This window comes from Dendrobates tinctorius, unplaced genomic scaffold (genome assembly GCF_039654945.1).
Source record: "Dendrobates tinctorius isolate UK_male_01 unplaced genomic scaffold, ASM3965494v1 ptg000216l, whole genome shotgun sequence".
In the NCBI taxonomy this organism is placed as follows: Eukaryota; Metazoa; Chordata; class Amphibia; order Anura; family Dendrobatidae; genus Dendrobates; species Dendrobates tinctorius.
Window position 1 is genome coordinate 766,346 of NW_027361883.1, and position 15,724 is coordinate 782,069.

General features: G+C 44.1%; 1 protein-coding gene across 4 annotated transcripts in view; it reads left to right on the forward strand.

The window, feature by feature from the left end:
* SFXN5 (sideroflexin 5) overlaps nt 1–15,724 on the forward strand; it is a 260,274-nt gene that overhangs the window by 194,140 nt on the left and 50,410 nt on the right. For 2 of the 4 annotated variants that reach the window (XR_012222340.1, XR_012222341.1), the window contains one exon: nt 14,935–15,021. The exons of the other annotated variants lie outside the window; for them this stretch is intronic. The gene's annotated coding sequence lies outside the window, so the exon portion shown is untranslated. The remainder of the gene's footprint in view (nt 1–14,934; nt 15,022–15,724) is intronic. 4 annotated transcript variants of the gene reach the window in all.

Consider the following 15,724-nt stretch of genomic DNA (forward strand, 5'->3'; position numbering starts at 1 on the left):
CCGACTACCCAGCTTTTGTAGACTCACCTCTCCAGCTTTACCATTCTACCTGTCTTTACTTGGGACAACGTGAGTTGTGTCAATGCGATTCTTCCCTTAAAGGATTTGTCATTTACCCTATTGGGGAATTGAGGGTTAATAGAAGGAAGGTTCGTTGTTCCGGATTGTCCTCTTGGCCAGAGCAGAGAGTGATTATGAAGAGTGTCTCTCGCTCTGGAGGACCTCTCCTGTCCTGCATTACACGAGACCTAACACTGACGTGAATGGAGACTATGTAATTCTTCATTTCTCCTGTGATGTCACTGTAGGGAAACGGAACAGCCAGGTTAATCCACAGATCACAGTTGATCGCTGGCAGGATACTTTGTGATCAGCATATTACCAAGGGACTCTTCTAACAAGTGAGAATAGTCCAAAGCTCATAAACACTTCAAGACCAGTAGAAGCCGTATCATGCACCATTTTTGTGGGTTTAGATAATTTTTACCGACAAGCTATACATTGATAGATTGGTGGTGGAGATGGGCCATGCCTTGGAACCAATGGTGACGTTTCACGGTTTTGACCTCCAGTGCAAACTGTGTACCTGTGCCCCTATATAACTAGCTGTATCTCTGATAGTTGGTGCGAATCAATTCACAGATCTGGTTCAGCCTTCACGTCGGTAATCTATTTTTATCAACATATCGTGACTAAGTTCCCTATGTTTTTTACATGTACTATTACTATTTATTTACTTGCTGTAGGATATATGCTCATTTTGTTTTAATGTTGGTTTTTCTCTGTGAAATGGCCACAGTGTGAACGTGCTCTAAACTTTCCATATATACCAACTTATCCTCTGGCTCATTTCTTTGGTTTTGCTGTAGTTTCTTGCACTTTGTACAAAAAGGGTTGTGGCCACCCTTTCTGAGCTAGGCATGTCTCCTATATAGCTTGCCATGGATGGCTGTCTCAGTCGGGGCAATATCCTGTTCTGCCCTTATTCGCATTGAGGTCGGCTGACGCAAGGTGACCTTTTAATATTAGTCACCAGTTAGGACCATCCCGATGGGTCACCTTGTCGCACGTGGGATGACTTTTATAACTTTTTGATGAAAATAGCATTGGCTAAGTCCCCTATGTCATTTCCATCTACTTTTACTAATTACTTATTTACTTGCTGTAGCGTATATGCACATTTTTTTTTTTGTTTTGTTTTTTGATTTGTCCATGGGTGGGAGCCCTGAGAACCGCCTCTTACGCGATGGCATCTCAGGCTCGTCAGTGTTGTGGTGTGACGTCGCACCAGGTCATCTAACCAAAAGAAGAGCCTCGGACACTGTCAGATAAGAGGAGGTTCTCAGGACTCCGGTCCAGCAGCCACATGATCGGGTCAATTCAGGATGATCTTGCCCAACACCTTTTTGCAACCACCATTTGTGTGTGCGGATGATTGACAAAATGATCACTTGATTACTCCATGTACACTGCTATGATCGAGTGCTGATTGACTTGCTAGATCGTTGTTAACCTCTAGTGACCGGAAGATTAGGAAGATACATTTGGACTGGACTATGAAATAAGTATGTCTATGTAATATGTTATGAATGAGTCACCGTAGGAGGCAAAAACAGAAATGCTAGCTAAGTCCAGAAAACCAGAGAAGTTGGCAGCTATCGGATTGCAGACCCCTGAACCTATCAACAGCAACTAGCAGTAGCCGTGGGGGGTTCCTACGATGCCCTAGACCCCTCGATCACAGCCGGAGAACTGCCTAGCCTAAAGACAGAAAGGGAAATCTAAACTGCCCCAGATCAGACCCCAAAGCAATAGGTAGCCCCCAACATATAATGACGGTGAAGCAAGAAGAAAAAACACTAACACAGATAGAAAGATAGACTGAGCAAATGATGGGGCCCAAGCTAACTAGATAGGACAGGATAGGAAAGCTGCTGTCTGCAATCCGTGAAAAACCCTATAAAAATAAGAGCCAACAGACTGACAGGGAAAAAGGCCCTGAAGATGCTAGGCTTCAAAAAGACTATGTCAGTACTCAGGTATTCTCTGAAGACAGAGCAACCGACAAAAAAGGAATTCAGCTCACCCCAGCAGGGAATGGCAGAATCCATAAAAGCAAGGCAAACTAAAAGCAAAACACAAATGCAAAAAGGCAAAGCAGAAAACTTCGCTTTTGAGGAGCAGGAATCAGACTGGTCTCCTAGAATTCCACAGAGAAATCACCAGCGAGGAGGAAGGGCGTCGGCTGCATAATATGCAGTCAGAGATCCCCGTCGCCCAGTCATCCTCTCCCAGCTCAGGTGCTTGGTAATCAGCCTCACTACCTTCCTTCACCAGAAGAGGGAGTTCATCAGACCTCAATGGTGAAGGGGAAAATGAACTCATAACAGTAATATGTGCAATATCGATACCTGAGCCTCCCCTGACTCAGTGATGACACTATTTACCCTGTGACTCCTGCCTCATTAGGCTCTATCTCAGAATCCACCTTGTGCCTTTTCATGTCAGGCGGAGCGACTCCTGATTGTGTCGCTGGCGTAATGGCCATAATTAACCTCTGCACTATAATCTTCTAATCTGTGTAGGATAATTCAGCCGAAATCCTCAAGATTAATTGGTGCTAAAGAGGAAAGGAAACAAAATCTGGATCCTGATGTAGCGGAGGTAAAGCGGACGCCCCATTGCTGGGCGGTTTGATATTACTCCATAGAAGTGACACTTTCTCACTAGCGATGCATCCGAGCTGTTGACAAAAGAACAATTTTCAAGTACCGGAAAAATGATTCTGTCTTATCAAGTGCCTTTTAAGTGCCGCTTTCAAGCCCCATCCCCCGAATGGTTAAGGGCAAGGTGTTTAGTCCGGGCTGTCAGATGTCAGCCCTCTTCTCTTTGATTCCTAATGGCTTCCAGCCATGGAGGGTCCATCAGTGGCTGCAGAGGCTAGGTGTGAAGAATGTGTCCATGTCCTGTCACCCTCACACCTGGGGAGAGATGCAGGACGGATGCTTTACATACCTCAACCAGTAAACAAGAAACCCAATCCTGCTCCGCTCATGAATGATGAGGATACGGGGCCATTTCCAGCAGGTACCGGGCCTGTTTTCTGTCTGGACTGGATTGTTTTATTAATTTTAATATAAAGATAATGCACTCTTAAATTCCATGCACATCCAGAGCGGCGTGCATAATTCTGCTGGTTCCATGCTCTGTCGGCGTAATACCATGAAGCAGTGGGTGCTTACAAGTTTTGCTTGGAAAAGCATCCAAGATATTTTCCTCCTGCCATGTGCATAGCTTCCTACATTTACAGAGAACAGGGTCCCTAGGGCCACCTATTGGAGAGAGCAATTCTAGAAGGCAATAATCAACCCTTTAAGGATTCTTGCACACATGACTTAGGACATACAGCCAAGCCAGAGTCTTCTCCGAAAGGGAAAAGCCTCCATTCGTAGACAGCTGTTTCTGAATTCCCATACCATGCTATTAGGAAAGTAGTAGACTGGTTGGTTGGGTAAGAGGTGTTCAACTTTTGGGGGGCTTAAAAGTCAAAAATTATTGTTAAGAAGCTGACATAGTGAACTTATTGGCCAAGCTATACTTCCTGGGAAAAAAAAAGTATGCAAATACTCATATAGAAGACTTACTGTATATGTCTTCCTACACCAACCTGGCAGCCATTTTAAGGAGAAACTTTATAACCAAAAGGATTTGGGATACTTGGTTCGAAACTGAGGTCCAGTCCCCTGTTGCAGCCGAACTCTACTTCAGGAGCCGGCATCTTTGACCCAGTTGCTCCTGGGAACCTTTGTCTCAATATGTCATGAGATGGCAATGAATAGAAATTGTCCGAGGAGCCCAGGAGATGCCAAGACAAGGGATACTGGCCGCCGAAGAGAAGTCTGACTACAACGAAAGACCAAAGCAGAGGTCAGAACTAGGTACCATGAATGTTTTTGCTCATCTCTACCCTTTAGACATCCCCACCACAAATCCACTTTGGAAAAACCTAGGTGGATTTGTGGTGGGGTGGAACAACCCGGGAAGTAATTTTCATTCATTCTACCCACTGTGGTGTAGTGACCACTGTGTCTGCTACGGGGCGCTGTGTCGATTTCCCAGGAGAGTGGATGAATGGCAGAATACTGAATGACCATTATGTATCTCAAGGTGGGTGGCCTTGAGATGGAGACTTGTGTGTGTTGATCAGCAGTGATACTGCTGAGATGCTGTTTCAATGTGTTTGGGAAGTCTCTAGGTGACTGGAGAGTCGGGCGGGACCAGTTACCTACAAATCCACCCTGGGGTGTGGTTAAGAACGCTATTGTAAAGTGTGTATGAATGGTTCAAGGACCTGTGATGAGGTCATTGCCATGTGACCTGGTTGGCGTGGCTACAGACCATATAAGGTGGCCAGGGTAGGTCACATGGAGTGAATGCAGGGACCTGGTTGGTTCGTTTTGGAAGGCCCCGTCTGGGAGAGATGGGGGCTGCCTTCCTGACAGCAAGGAACGCTGTGTTGAATGGCTGCACGTGCCTGATGATTCCCTGGAGGGAATGGACGTCTGCAGCATGATGAATGAACTATAAGGAAACCCTGAAGTGGGTGAGATAGCTGAGGCTGAAGAGCCTGTGTATGCATAACCTGTGTGACCACAGGGATTACAGAGCTGAACTCTGTCATGGACGCTATGCTGATGTTATGAAGTTTATGTTGCTGCTGTGGGTTTATGATGCTAAATAAACCGCATGGACTCTGATTGTTTATCGAAAACCTGTGCCGGATCTGGTTTTGTGGCTGCTAAGCAAGTATCCCCTACTTGAATAACAGCGCTACCTTACACCACTTATTGACCTGTTTAACAGAACACTTCCACAAGGAATGAGACCTTTCCGGGATACGGTTAAATAAAGCTGAATATGTACTTTTGATAGCCTAGTCCCTACTAAGGACTCATAAAGGGACTCTTTTCATTTGAATTCTGAAGCTTTACCATAATAAATCCCAAATTCGCCCTATAATACAGGACTAGGAATTAGCAGACCTGAGCTTGAACCCCATAGATTTCACTGGGGACCCGAACTTTGGTGCTGTAAAATGGTCATAGTATTGGCTAGGGGGCTGCAAAAAGTCTCTCCGAACTCTAAAATAGACTTCCGGGAGAAGTCCATGTTCAGAGTTCAGGTTCTCTTATTCAGGACCCTTAAAGAACGTCTGTTTTTTTTGTTGTAATTGATTGTCCTAAAACATCCAAGACTTCCCGAAAGAAAGCCCGTTCAGAAGGCTTCTTGTGCTTGCTTCCGAAATGCTGTATATCATTAGATAGAGCCCAAGTGACCAAACACAGTAGGAAGGTAATGGAGACTGGTAGAGGTGTAGAAAGAGCTATGAGGGACAAGGCCTGAAAATGAGACTTGGCTAAGAAAATATGTACAGTACAGTTTTGGTAATTGTAATGATACTTAGAGAGCCTCTTATATGGACAATTCTTTTAAGGTGTGATTGACAAAGGACTGTAATTTGCCAGGAGTGCCCTAAATGTTCAAACACAATCCCAGCAATTTTGGGCATGTTGTAGAGCGATCAGGACCCCGGTTTACAGAAGCACTGCTCAAAAGTGGGCATTCCCACCATATTTGGCCATATCTGGGAACGGTACCAAAGTTTCCATTTTACCAGTGGTGATGTTAGCAAGTATGCGCTATAGTCCTTTTTGGTGAGCCAATTTTTTTTATTTTTTTTTTTAACCTTGAGCCAAGACATTTGTACAACCACTCCAGATGATAATCCCCTTTGGGAATACTTTTCATGGTCAATATCGGTGCACTAACGGAATTTCCTTCTTTCCATGCAGAAGTCATTGCACATTCCAGGCCAGATTCCTTGTCCCCCTCCTCCTCATCGCTCAGATCTGTCACCGGGCATCAGAGATTATTTAATACATCTAAACCTTGCCATCTGTTTTGCAGTCTGACTGCTAATGTAAATGAGGACAAGTCACAATTACATCACAATAACAAAATCAGATATGAATGTGATTGTCCCCTATGCAGCTCCCGCTCTCCGCAAGCTGTCATGTTCTCTCCTGACATAAGAACACCAACCTCCTCTCACATGTCGGATTGTCAGCTCGCACAAAATGACTACATTCAATGTGTATTGTCAATAGACTGTGTATATCAGCTGCTGGATGGCAGGTGTGCCCAGTGTGACAATGCCAAGAACTTAGGGTACCCAACTACTCATCCCGAGCGGTGCACCCATCGTCTAACCATGCCCTCCTCAAAAATGTAATCCTAATTCCTTCCCAACACTGCTGTACATCACAGGGGCACATCGAGGGCTCTATATGAAACAAAACTTCACCCAACTAAATGGGATATATTTTGGTATTAAACCATCGGGTGAGATCCTACGTGGCTGTTAGCCGGTTTCATCTGGCCTCTAGATGTGAACAGGTCTGGAAGGGTTCACATAGAGGAGGGAGTATGGAGACAACCATCTTCATTCTCCCGGTCAACATTGTGGGCACTCATGTATGGAAAGAACGCTTGGCACCTGCAATCCTTTTCTTTGAAGGCATATATAAAATACATTTTCCCTAGTGATGCTCGGTTTGTACTTACTGGTTGGTAGGTCTTATGGCCCACAACCTATGTAGTCAAAATGCAGAACAATTCTGAAGACCCTCATTACATTTTAGGTAGTACATGTTCAATCTTCCATTTGGTTTTCCTGCCAGTAAGTAGAGTTTCCGGTCAAAGATAAAAGTTGCCCTATGTGCCATTCTTAAGCCCATCTTCAGTATCTAAAGGTTTTAGGAAATGTTTTACACCTGAAGAAGTCTACAAAAGTTTTCTCTTCGGTGCCACTTTCTCTATATTTTTTCCAAATACTCTTAGTCTTTCAGTGTTCTACATAGTTTTCTTTTTCTAGCTCTCCTTCACTTGAGTTGCACAAGTAGTCTCCCCTGTTCTAGATCTCTGGTATCTTCAAGTAGCTGTTCTCATCTCTGGCAATAGTCGCTTCAGCTATTAGATCCACGACCAACTGTTTGTCCTGCTACTCTGGTAGTTGGGTTACTGGAAGCAATGACTTGTCTCATAGTGGTGCTCTCTTGGTTTTTCTCCAGCGTTCTACCATATGTCTTGTAAACCAATATATACTCGTGATCATACTTGCCAAGTCTCCTTGAATGTCCAGGGGCCTCTTAAGATCATGGAGAAGTCATCTGGAGGCCCAGGAGAGATGGCAGGTGCCACTCAAACAGCAACTCTCTATTTTTGCACTACCTACCGGAATTTTCTTTCACCCAAATCCTTTGGTCTTACCAGCCTTCCCTTTGTCTGATTTGGGGGGACGTGAATTATCTTTGCAGCATGGAGAGGCGGCCTACTGCATAGCAGAGCTTCATGTGACCACTTCAGGACATGACATGGTCTCTAGTGAAGAGCAGGAGTTAGTGTGTAGTAGAAATGACAGTGTGTGTCTTGCAGTGGCGTTACTATCTAGAGAATATTTGGTGTCCTCAGGGAATGACAGGATCTAGCTGGGGTCCCTGTATATGGCAGCAGACAGGTTGAGTCCAGATTCAAAGCAGGCAGGCTGCCCTCCAAACAGATGGATCCAGACTAGAGCCCGCCAAGAGCCCAAGAACTGCACGCACCTCGTAGTGTGGGGGAAGAGGGCAACCATCCCAGCCAGCAGGGTGTCAGCGTCTGTCCGCAGATTGCTTCTGTCGTCTCCCTTCTGGGGTAAATCCTAACAATCCCAATATCGCTGGGATATTTCAGAATCTGCGGCCTCAAGGACAATACTGGACATTCCCCAAAAATCTGCAACGACTGTGTTCTGGATTCTATGAGATATGGAGATGCAATGGCCGGACTTTTGGTTGTTTATTTTTAGCATTCCATTCTCCGATTTTTTTTTTTCTTCTCCTTTTCCCGTTGTGACCTTATGAGATATTGTTTTACGCCGGAGATCTTGTTAGCGCTGCTCAGGGTTATATACACAGTTATGTATCGTCTGCACACAGAATGCTAAGAATCCGGAAATGAAGTGGATGGGTTACTTTTTTCTTTTGTTATGCGTGTGTTGAATATATATATTGCTAAGCATAAATGAGTACACCCCCTTGAAAGGTAAGAGTTTAATCAATATCTCACTGAACAAATTACCAATTTACCACATTTTGACATTTCTGAGTTTCATAGAACACATTTTAACCCATAACATGAAGGTAAGTTTAATAATATAGCTTTCATTACAGATTCTTTCGTTTTACTCACACCCCACATCCAAACTACGTCTAGTATTTTGCATGATATCCTAGATTTTTAAGGACGGCACCGAGTCTTCCAGGCCTGGAATGGACAAGTTGGCGACATATTGCAACATCGATCTTTTTTCATTCTTCGGAGTCTCAATGCCGGATGGAGAGTGGTGACAACTTGTCTCTCCATAGGTGGTTTAGATCAGGAGACACTTGGCCACTGAATCATTTTGGAGACGTGCTTGTCTACCAAGTGCGTGGGGTGATGGCGTCATCTTCTTTCACTATAGAGTAGTACATCTATGAATTCATAATACCACCACTGACATGTAGTTCACAGACACCAGCAGCACTCATGCAGCCCCATATAAAGACACAGCCTCCACCCTGTTTCCCTGTAGGCACCTGGCATTTTTCTTTCTACTCCTCACTATTGCGACACCATACGGTTTTGCAGCCATCAGTTCCAAAAACTTTTATCTTCGTCTCATCCATGGAGGTTATAGAATCTCAGGAGTCTTCATATTTTTCAGCATGGGCCCTGGTAAATTGTAGGCAGCTTTTTTTTTCATGGGCTTTAGGAGAGGATTCCCTTGTGGACAACCCTCATGCTGCTGCTCCTCTTCAGTTTACGCTGGATTTTGTCTCCCCAGTTTGGGTTTCTACTTCTTTAGATAACTGCAGTGAACTTCCATATCGATTTTCTTCACCTCTTCTCATCAGACAACGCTCCAGTATAGATGTTAACTTCCATATTTGGTCTGGACATCTCTGGGAGATGTTGCAGTTTCATCTTTGTAAAATTTTTGTATCACTTTTGCGCCAGTATCTGACTGATAAGTTTCTTGTGTAAAGAAATTTTCTTTCTCATGTCTTGTGACATTTCTCTTCCATGTGGTGCCATTGATGACAACATGAAATGGGAAACGTTTTTCTTTAATTAACGTCCTGTTACAATCACCTGTCTGTTCGACACCTGTGTAGTGAATAATTAGATTTACTTGAGGTTGAATTCTTGTTAGCATTTTGTAGGCTACTCTTTAGCTTCGTGCCTAAGACTAAGTTCCCACCATGAGTTTTTGATGATGCAGGTTTTCTGTACTCATTTCTGCACCGATTAAGTAAAATAGGTCACTTGCATTTCTTTGAAGATATGCAGCACAAAAAAATTGACCAAAAACTCATCATGAGAACGTAACTCAAAACTTTCATTGGGGAGTACTCATTTTTGTAACATGGCCTAGAATGAATTTGTTAGGAAAATTACTTTTTTGGATGCGCAAAATAACAAATCTTGCTTGCAATTAATGGGCCAATATTGGGAGTATATTGTAATCTGGTACGCAAAATGTCGATCCCGAAAGGAAACTAAAGGATCGCTGACAAAACTGTTGGGGTATATATATAATATTACAGTGTGAAAGTATTCAGCCCCCATGGCATTTTCCATGTTTCGCTTTCTCACAAGCTGGAATTTCACTGTTTGATGGTTAGCATCAGTTCGTGTACATATAATGCCTACAACTGTGAACATTTGTTTTTCTTTTTATTGTGAAACAAACAAATAGGACAAAATAACTGAAAACTTCAGTGTGCATAACTGTTCATCCCCAAAAAATCAGTACTTTTGTAGAGCCTCTTCTTGCGGCAATCACAGCTGCAAGTCACTTTGAATAAGTCTCAATGAGCTTTCCACATCTTGTCACTGAGATTTTTGCCAACTCCACAAGGCAAATCTGCTCCAACTCCTTAAAGTTAGATGGTTTGTTGGAAGGTCAACCTCAACCTCTGTCCCAGTCTCAAATCACTGACAGACTGAAGCAGGTTTTGCTCAGAAATATCCCTGCATTTTGCACCATCCATCTTTCACTCTGCTTGGACTATTTTCCCTGACCCTGCTACCAAAAAAACAACACCACAGTGTGATGCTGCCACCACCATGTGTCACTGATGGGATGGTGTTCTGTGTTGATCTGATGCCAGACATTAGCATTTACCTTGGTTTCCAAAAAGTTCAATTTTGGTCTCATCTGACCACAGCACCTTCCTCCATACATTTGGGGAGTCTCCCACATGTGTTTTGGCAAACTCAAAATGAGCCTTACAATTTTTATGTTTAAATGAAGTCTTTTTTTCTGCCCACTCTTCCATAAAGGCCACCTGTCACGGTTCAACTGACAGCAGAAGGGGTGAATACATATGCCACAAGCCAGTGGTTCATGACACAATGTAGTGGCTCCTATATACAGTTGTGGCCAAAAATATTGACACCCCTGCAATTATGTCAGATAATACTCAGTTTCTTCCTGAAAATGATTGCAAACACAAATTCTTTGTTATTATCTTTATTTAATTTATCTTAAATGAAAAAACACAATAAGACTTGTCCTAAAGCCAAATTGGATATAATTCCACACCAAACATAAAAAAGAGGGTGGACAAAAGTATTGGCACTGTTTGAAAAATCATGTGATGCTTCTCTAATTTGTGTAATTAACAGCACCTGTAACTTACCTGTGGCACCTAACAGGTGTTGGCAATAACTAAATCACACTTGCAGCCAGTGGACATGGATTACAGTTGACTCAACCTCTGTCCTGTGTCCTTGTGTGTACCACATTGAGCATGGAGAAAAGAAAGAAGACCAAAGAACTGTCTGAGGACTTGAGAAACCAAATTGTGAGGAAGCATGAGCAATCTCAAGGCTACAAGTCCATCTCCAAAGACCTGAATGTTCCTGTGTCTACCGTGCGCAGTGTCATTAAGAAGTTTAAAGCCCATGGCACTGTGGCTAACCTCCCTAGATGTGGACGGAAAAGAAAAATTGACAAGAGATTTCAACGCAAGATTGTGCGGATGTTGGATAAAGAACCTCGACTAACATCCAAACAAGTTCAAGCTGCCCTGCAGTCCGAGGGTACAACAGTGTCAACCCGTACTATCCGTCGGCGTCTGAATGAAAAGGGACTGTATGGTAGGAGACCCAGGAAGACCCCACTTCTTACCCCGAGACATAAAAAAGCCAGGCTGGAGTTTGCCAAAACTTACCTGAAAAAGCCTAAAACGTTTTGGAAGAATGTTCTCTGGTCAGATGAGACAAAAGTAGAGCTTTTTGGGAAAAGGCATCAACATAGAGTTTACAGGAGAAAAAAAGAGGCATTCAAAGAAAAGAACACGGTCCCTACAGTCAAACATGGCGGAGGTTCCCTGATGTTTTGGGGTTGCTTTGCTGGCACTGGACTGCTTGACCGTGTGCATGGCATTATGAAGTCTGAAGACTACCAACAAATTTTGCAGCATAATGTAGAGCCCAGTGTGAGAAAGCTGGGTCTCCCTCAGAGGTCATGGGTCTTCCAGCAGGACAATGACCCAAAACACACTTCAAAAAGCACTAGAAAATGGTTTGAGAGAAAGCACTGGAGACTTCTAAGGTGGCCAGCAATGAGTCCAGACCTGAATCCCATAGAACACCTGTAGAGAGATCTAAAAATGGCAGTTTGGAGAAGGCACCCTTCTAATATCAGGGACCTGGAGCAGTTTGCCAAAGAAGAATGGTCTAAAATTCCAGCAGAGCATTGTAAGAAACTCATTGATGGTTACCGGAAGCGGTTGGTCGCAGTTATTTTGGCTGAAGGTTGTGCAACCAAGTATTAGGCTGAGGGTGCCAATACTTTTGTCTGGCCCATTTTTTGGAGTTTTGTGTGAAATGATCAATGTTTTGATTTTTGCTTCATTCTCTTTTGTGTTGTTTCATTTAAGACAAATTAAATGAAGATAATAATACCAAAGAATTTGTGTTTGCAATCATTTTCAGGAAGAAACTGAGTATTATCTGACAGAATTGCAGGGGTGTCAATACTTTTGGCCACAACTGTATATATTGGGCGCTCGGATAACAGGTGTCTTATTATGGGGACAGCAGGTATGTCGGGGCTGTAGACCGTGATGTGGTGCCGGGCCAGCCCGTGCTATAATAATCTCGACAGCAGCTGTCTATAACACACTGATGTAACGTCGCGGTGGCCGATGGATGAGCCCGGACTATAGAAATACAAAGGGACTCGCGCTGTACAAGAATCTTCTGCAAGATCGGCCAAAAATAGCATCTGCGGCCTCGCAGCGATTTAGTAAGTCCGGGCCAGCTGGTAGCACAAGGCTGTCCTACCATCTTTCCACATATACAGCCCCTGGCGCTCCTCCGATATGGTGACACCAGCTATTAACGAGAGCTGCCCACCCTTCATTAAAAGTGCCCAGACGTATTAGGCTGATAAACAAAGATGCAGGAATGTAAATGGAAGCATTTGGTTATCTGCACAAATGTCAGCCTGTATTGTATCGTCATTAGTGGTATGGTTGTAGCGCCAGCCACATGCTCGCGCTTATGGTATAGCGTCCGGGTGTTGCGTCCGCCCCTGTACTTGTCATTTCTACCATTTCTCTACTTATTGTTGCTTCCCATCCAACCCCAATTCCTTAACCCCCCCCCCCCGTGTGCCGTGCAGGCTCCGGATACAGCGCTGTGCAAGAACATTGGCCCCTCCGAAATGTCTCCTCATAGTACGTATCTCACCAAGTCATCGGATCAGATCTCAGTTGCATGGCCCGGCGGGTGCAATAGCGGTATTCACCCCCGTAATGCCAGGTGTAGCAAGCGCTGCATACAGATAATCCATTGGAAACACCAAATGGGCCGTACACCCAAAGCGGCAGGACACCGGTCAGTAGATCCCAACCGGCCAGGTGAATAAAAGGTCACAATGAAAGCTACCTCATGGGGAGCTGGATATTCTACCCTCTGACTCAGGCTTCGTTCACACCGGCATATTTCCCAGTCCCTCTATTCACCAAGATGCCTAAACTGACTGCAGCTCTCCTGACTCAAATCGGGGAGGCTGTAAGTTTAGGTCAGGAGTTGGTGGTGGTCCATCTCTGGCACTTCCGAAGTCAGATGTGGCACAGCACCACTTCGTACGCTCCACAATTCATATGCACAAAAGAGCTGTGGTACCGTGCACTGCACAATGTATGGACGTCTGCCGCAGCCCCTTCAATCAACTGACCGGTGGGCGTGCTGGGAGTCAGGCCGCTGTCCTTCCTTCAGATATTGGTGACCTATCCTGAGGAGAAGCCATCTATCACCCATTATCTCTCATGGCTACATATGGCGCTGTATGTGATTCCATAGTCACCTGTAGATATTTTTGGGATATGATCTACCTATAAATCTGTGAATCGTTACTTATAATGATGGCTGTATGTTATTGTCGGTACACAACTTGGGTTAGTCCTCATTTGCCTCACTTGCTGGTAATGAATTTTGGTAAATTCTGCAATGTGTCCCCCTGACACCTCTGGGTATCGTACATGTGAGGGTCTGTATTCGGTCCTAGTTGAGACCTTACAGATGCCCCCGGCGGTCTCCTAATTGGAAAATCTTACGAGAACCTCAGACCTACTGGAGAGCTACTCACACTTCTAAGCTGTTCTTTATCTAGTGACCCCAATTTATTACAATCTGATCTCCCCTTGAAGTGGTCGCCTCTGTCACATCTCACTTTTTACCATCACCTCTTAAAGTTATTGGGGTATCCGCTTCAGATACTCGTCTCCGGTGTCAGTCCGTAACTATGGGTGTTTCTAGTGTTAGCAATGTACCTAGTCTGGTTCTCTTTGGCCAGATCTCTAATCTAAGGAATTAAGACTTTTGGCCTGATTCATTCTTTTTTTTTTTTTTTAATAGTCAATTTTGTGCCTTGTGTATTCGTTGAGATTTTTTTGCGCCAAACGCGTCAAAATAGCACACACGGTTTATGAATTTATCAAATAACCCTTTAAATAGCAGTAATTGCTGTCATGAGACCTACCTGGGCATAGTCAACTTCTGGGTTAAGACCAGCAAAGTAGGGGGAAAGATTATATTGGCGATGCGTCCATTGGAGACAAATGACTGTACATGAAGTCTGGAACATGAGGCAACATTAACTTCAAGGACAGGTGGTAGGATCATTTTAATACAGTGGGTCAGGGCGGTAGCAGATCTCGGCGTTACAACGGACAGGCAAGGCTGATGAAAGGATGATCTTGATGCTGCATCCATTTTGAACAGCTGAAGGTTCGTGAAATCTGCTAAGCGCAGTCCAAAAGCCCGGGTTCAAGGGTGAGCAGACTATTCAATTTGGTAGGATAAGCTATTGGTCAGTGCAGGCGGCAAACAATCATTTGGGTCTGCAACAGTAGCCAGGTTGGTTGGGGAAATTGTCTTCAGGAATGTTCAACCAGGAGGCCCAGTAGAGCCTTGAAAGGATTGTCCAGATAGAATGAGGAGAGCAGGTGCTCGGGTCCTGCCTACGGGCCAGGGTAAACCGAGGTTGGCAGGAGTGGTGCCCGGTGGGCATGACTGCTCCAACCAAATACTAAGCAATAGATGGTAATCTATAATTAGTCTTAGTGTTAAGAATTTTGTTCTACTTGGCTTAGTAAAACTGCTATTTTCCGCTTCTGTGTTTGCATCTCTGTTAGGCTCAAGTCCAAATTTTGACTTCTTTCCGAAATTGTCCCTCTGTAAACCTGTCTATAAGTACCGGTATATTTTGTACTTATGTTTTACATGTCCTGATTGCTCATTCATTCCTAAATGACTCCATCTCTGCTCTGTCAGGCATCTATCGGCCACAGAGCTTCAGACGTTTCCTGAGGAGACGAGACATTGACAATGAGAAGATGTAGAGATGACGACAGATGGAAGGTATGTCCTGCATTGCTATGTCTGCGGGGCTTATCTGCCTCTGAAGATGGCAGCTCTCCAGGTGTGTTTGTACATAGGTGACTGAATTACCCGCTGTTTTTCTGGTCAAGCCCCCATCGTGGTCAGTTTTTTGTTTATTTTTAGGAGCCTAAGGTCACCTGAGAAGTGTAAAGTGCCCTGATCGTGCCGACAGGATGCAGCCTCAGATCTGTAGATGTTTATGGATAAGGATTATCCACTGGCCATTAGGTAAGGAATTGAATTCCTTTCCTTTGGACAAGTTGTATCAAACACAAGAATGGCCATCCCATGGACTGTGTTTTGTGTAATTAGATTGGTGTAAAATAACCCAGTATTCTTTTCTTGTTTTCCCCTCCTCTGTTGTGAAAGATCTTGATTTTCTGTTGTGATGGACCCTCCTTATCTCTGTCAGGATAGTCGTCCATGTGTGATTGATCTTCCATTCACAGATCTTCTGTTGTGGATTGTGATACGTTCTGTTCTCATGGGTTCTCTATTATGATGGACCCCAGTTCTGTGTATTAGAAGACATTGACTTGATCATCTGTGCCGATAAATCCTATGTTGAAATGGACCTTATGCTGTGATGGATCTTGTTTTCTGGTAAATCCTGGTCCAGTGTTGCATTGGAAACTGATCCTCTAATGCAGGGGTCTCAAACTGCATTCCTCGAGGGTCGCAA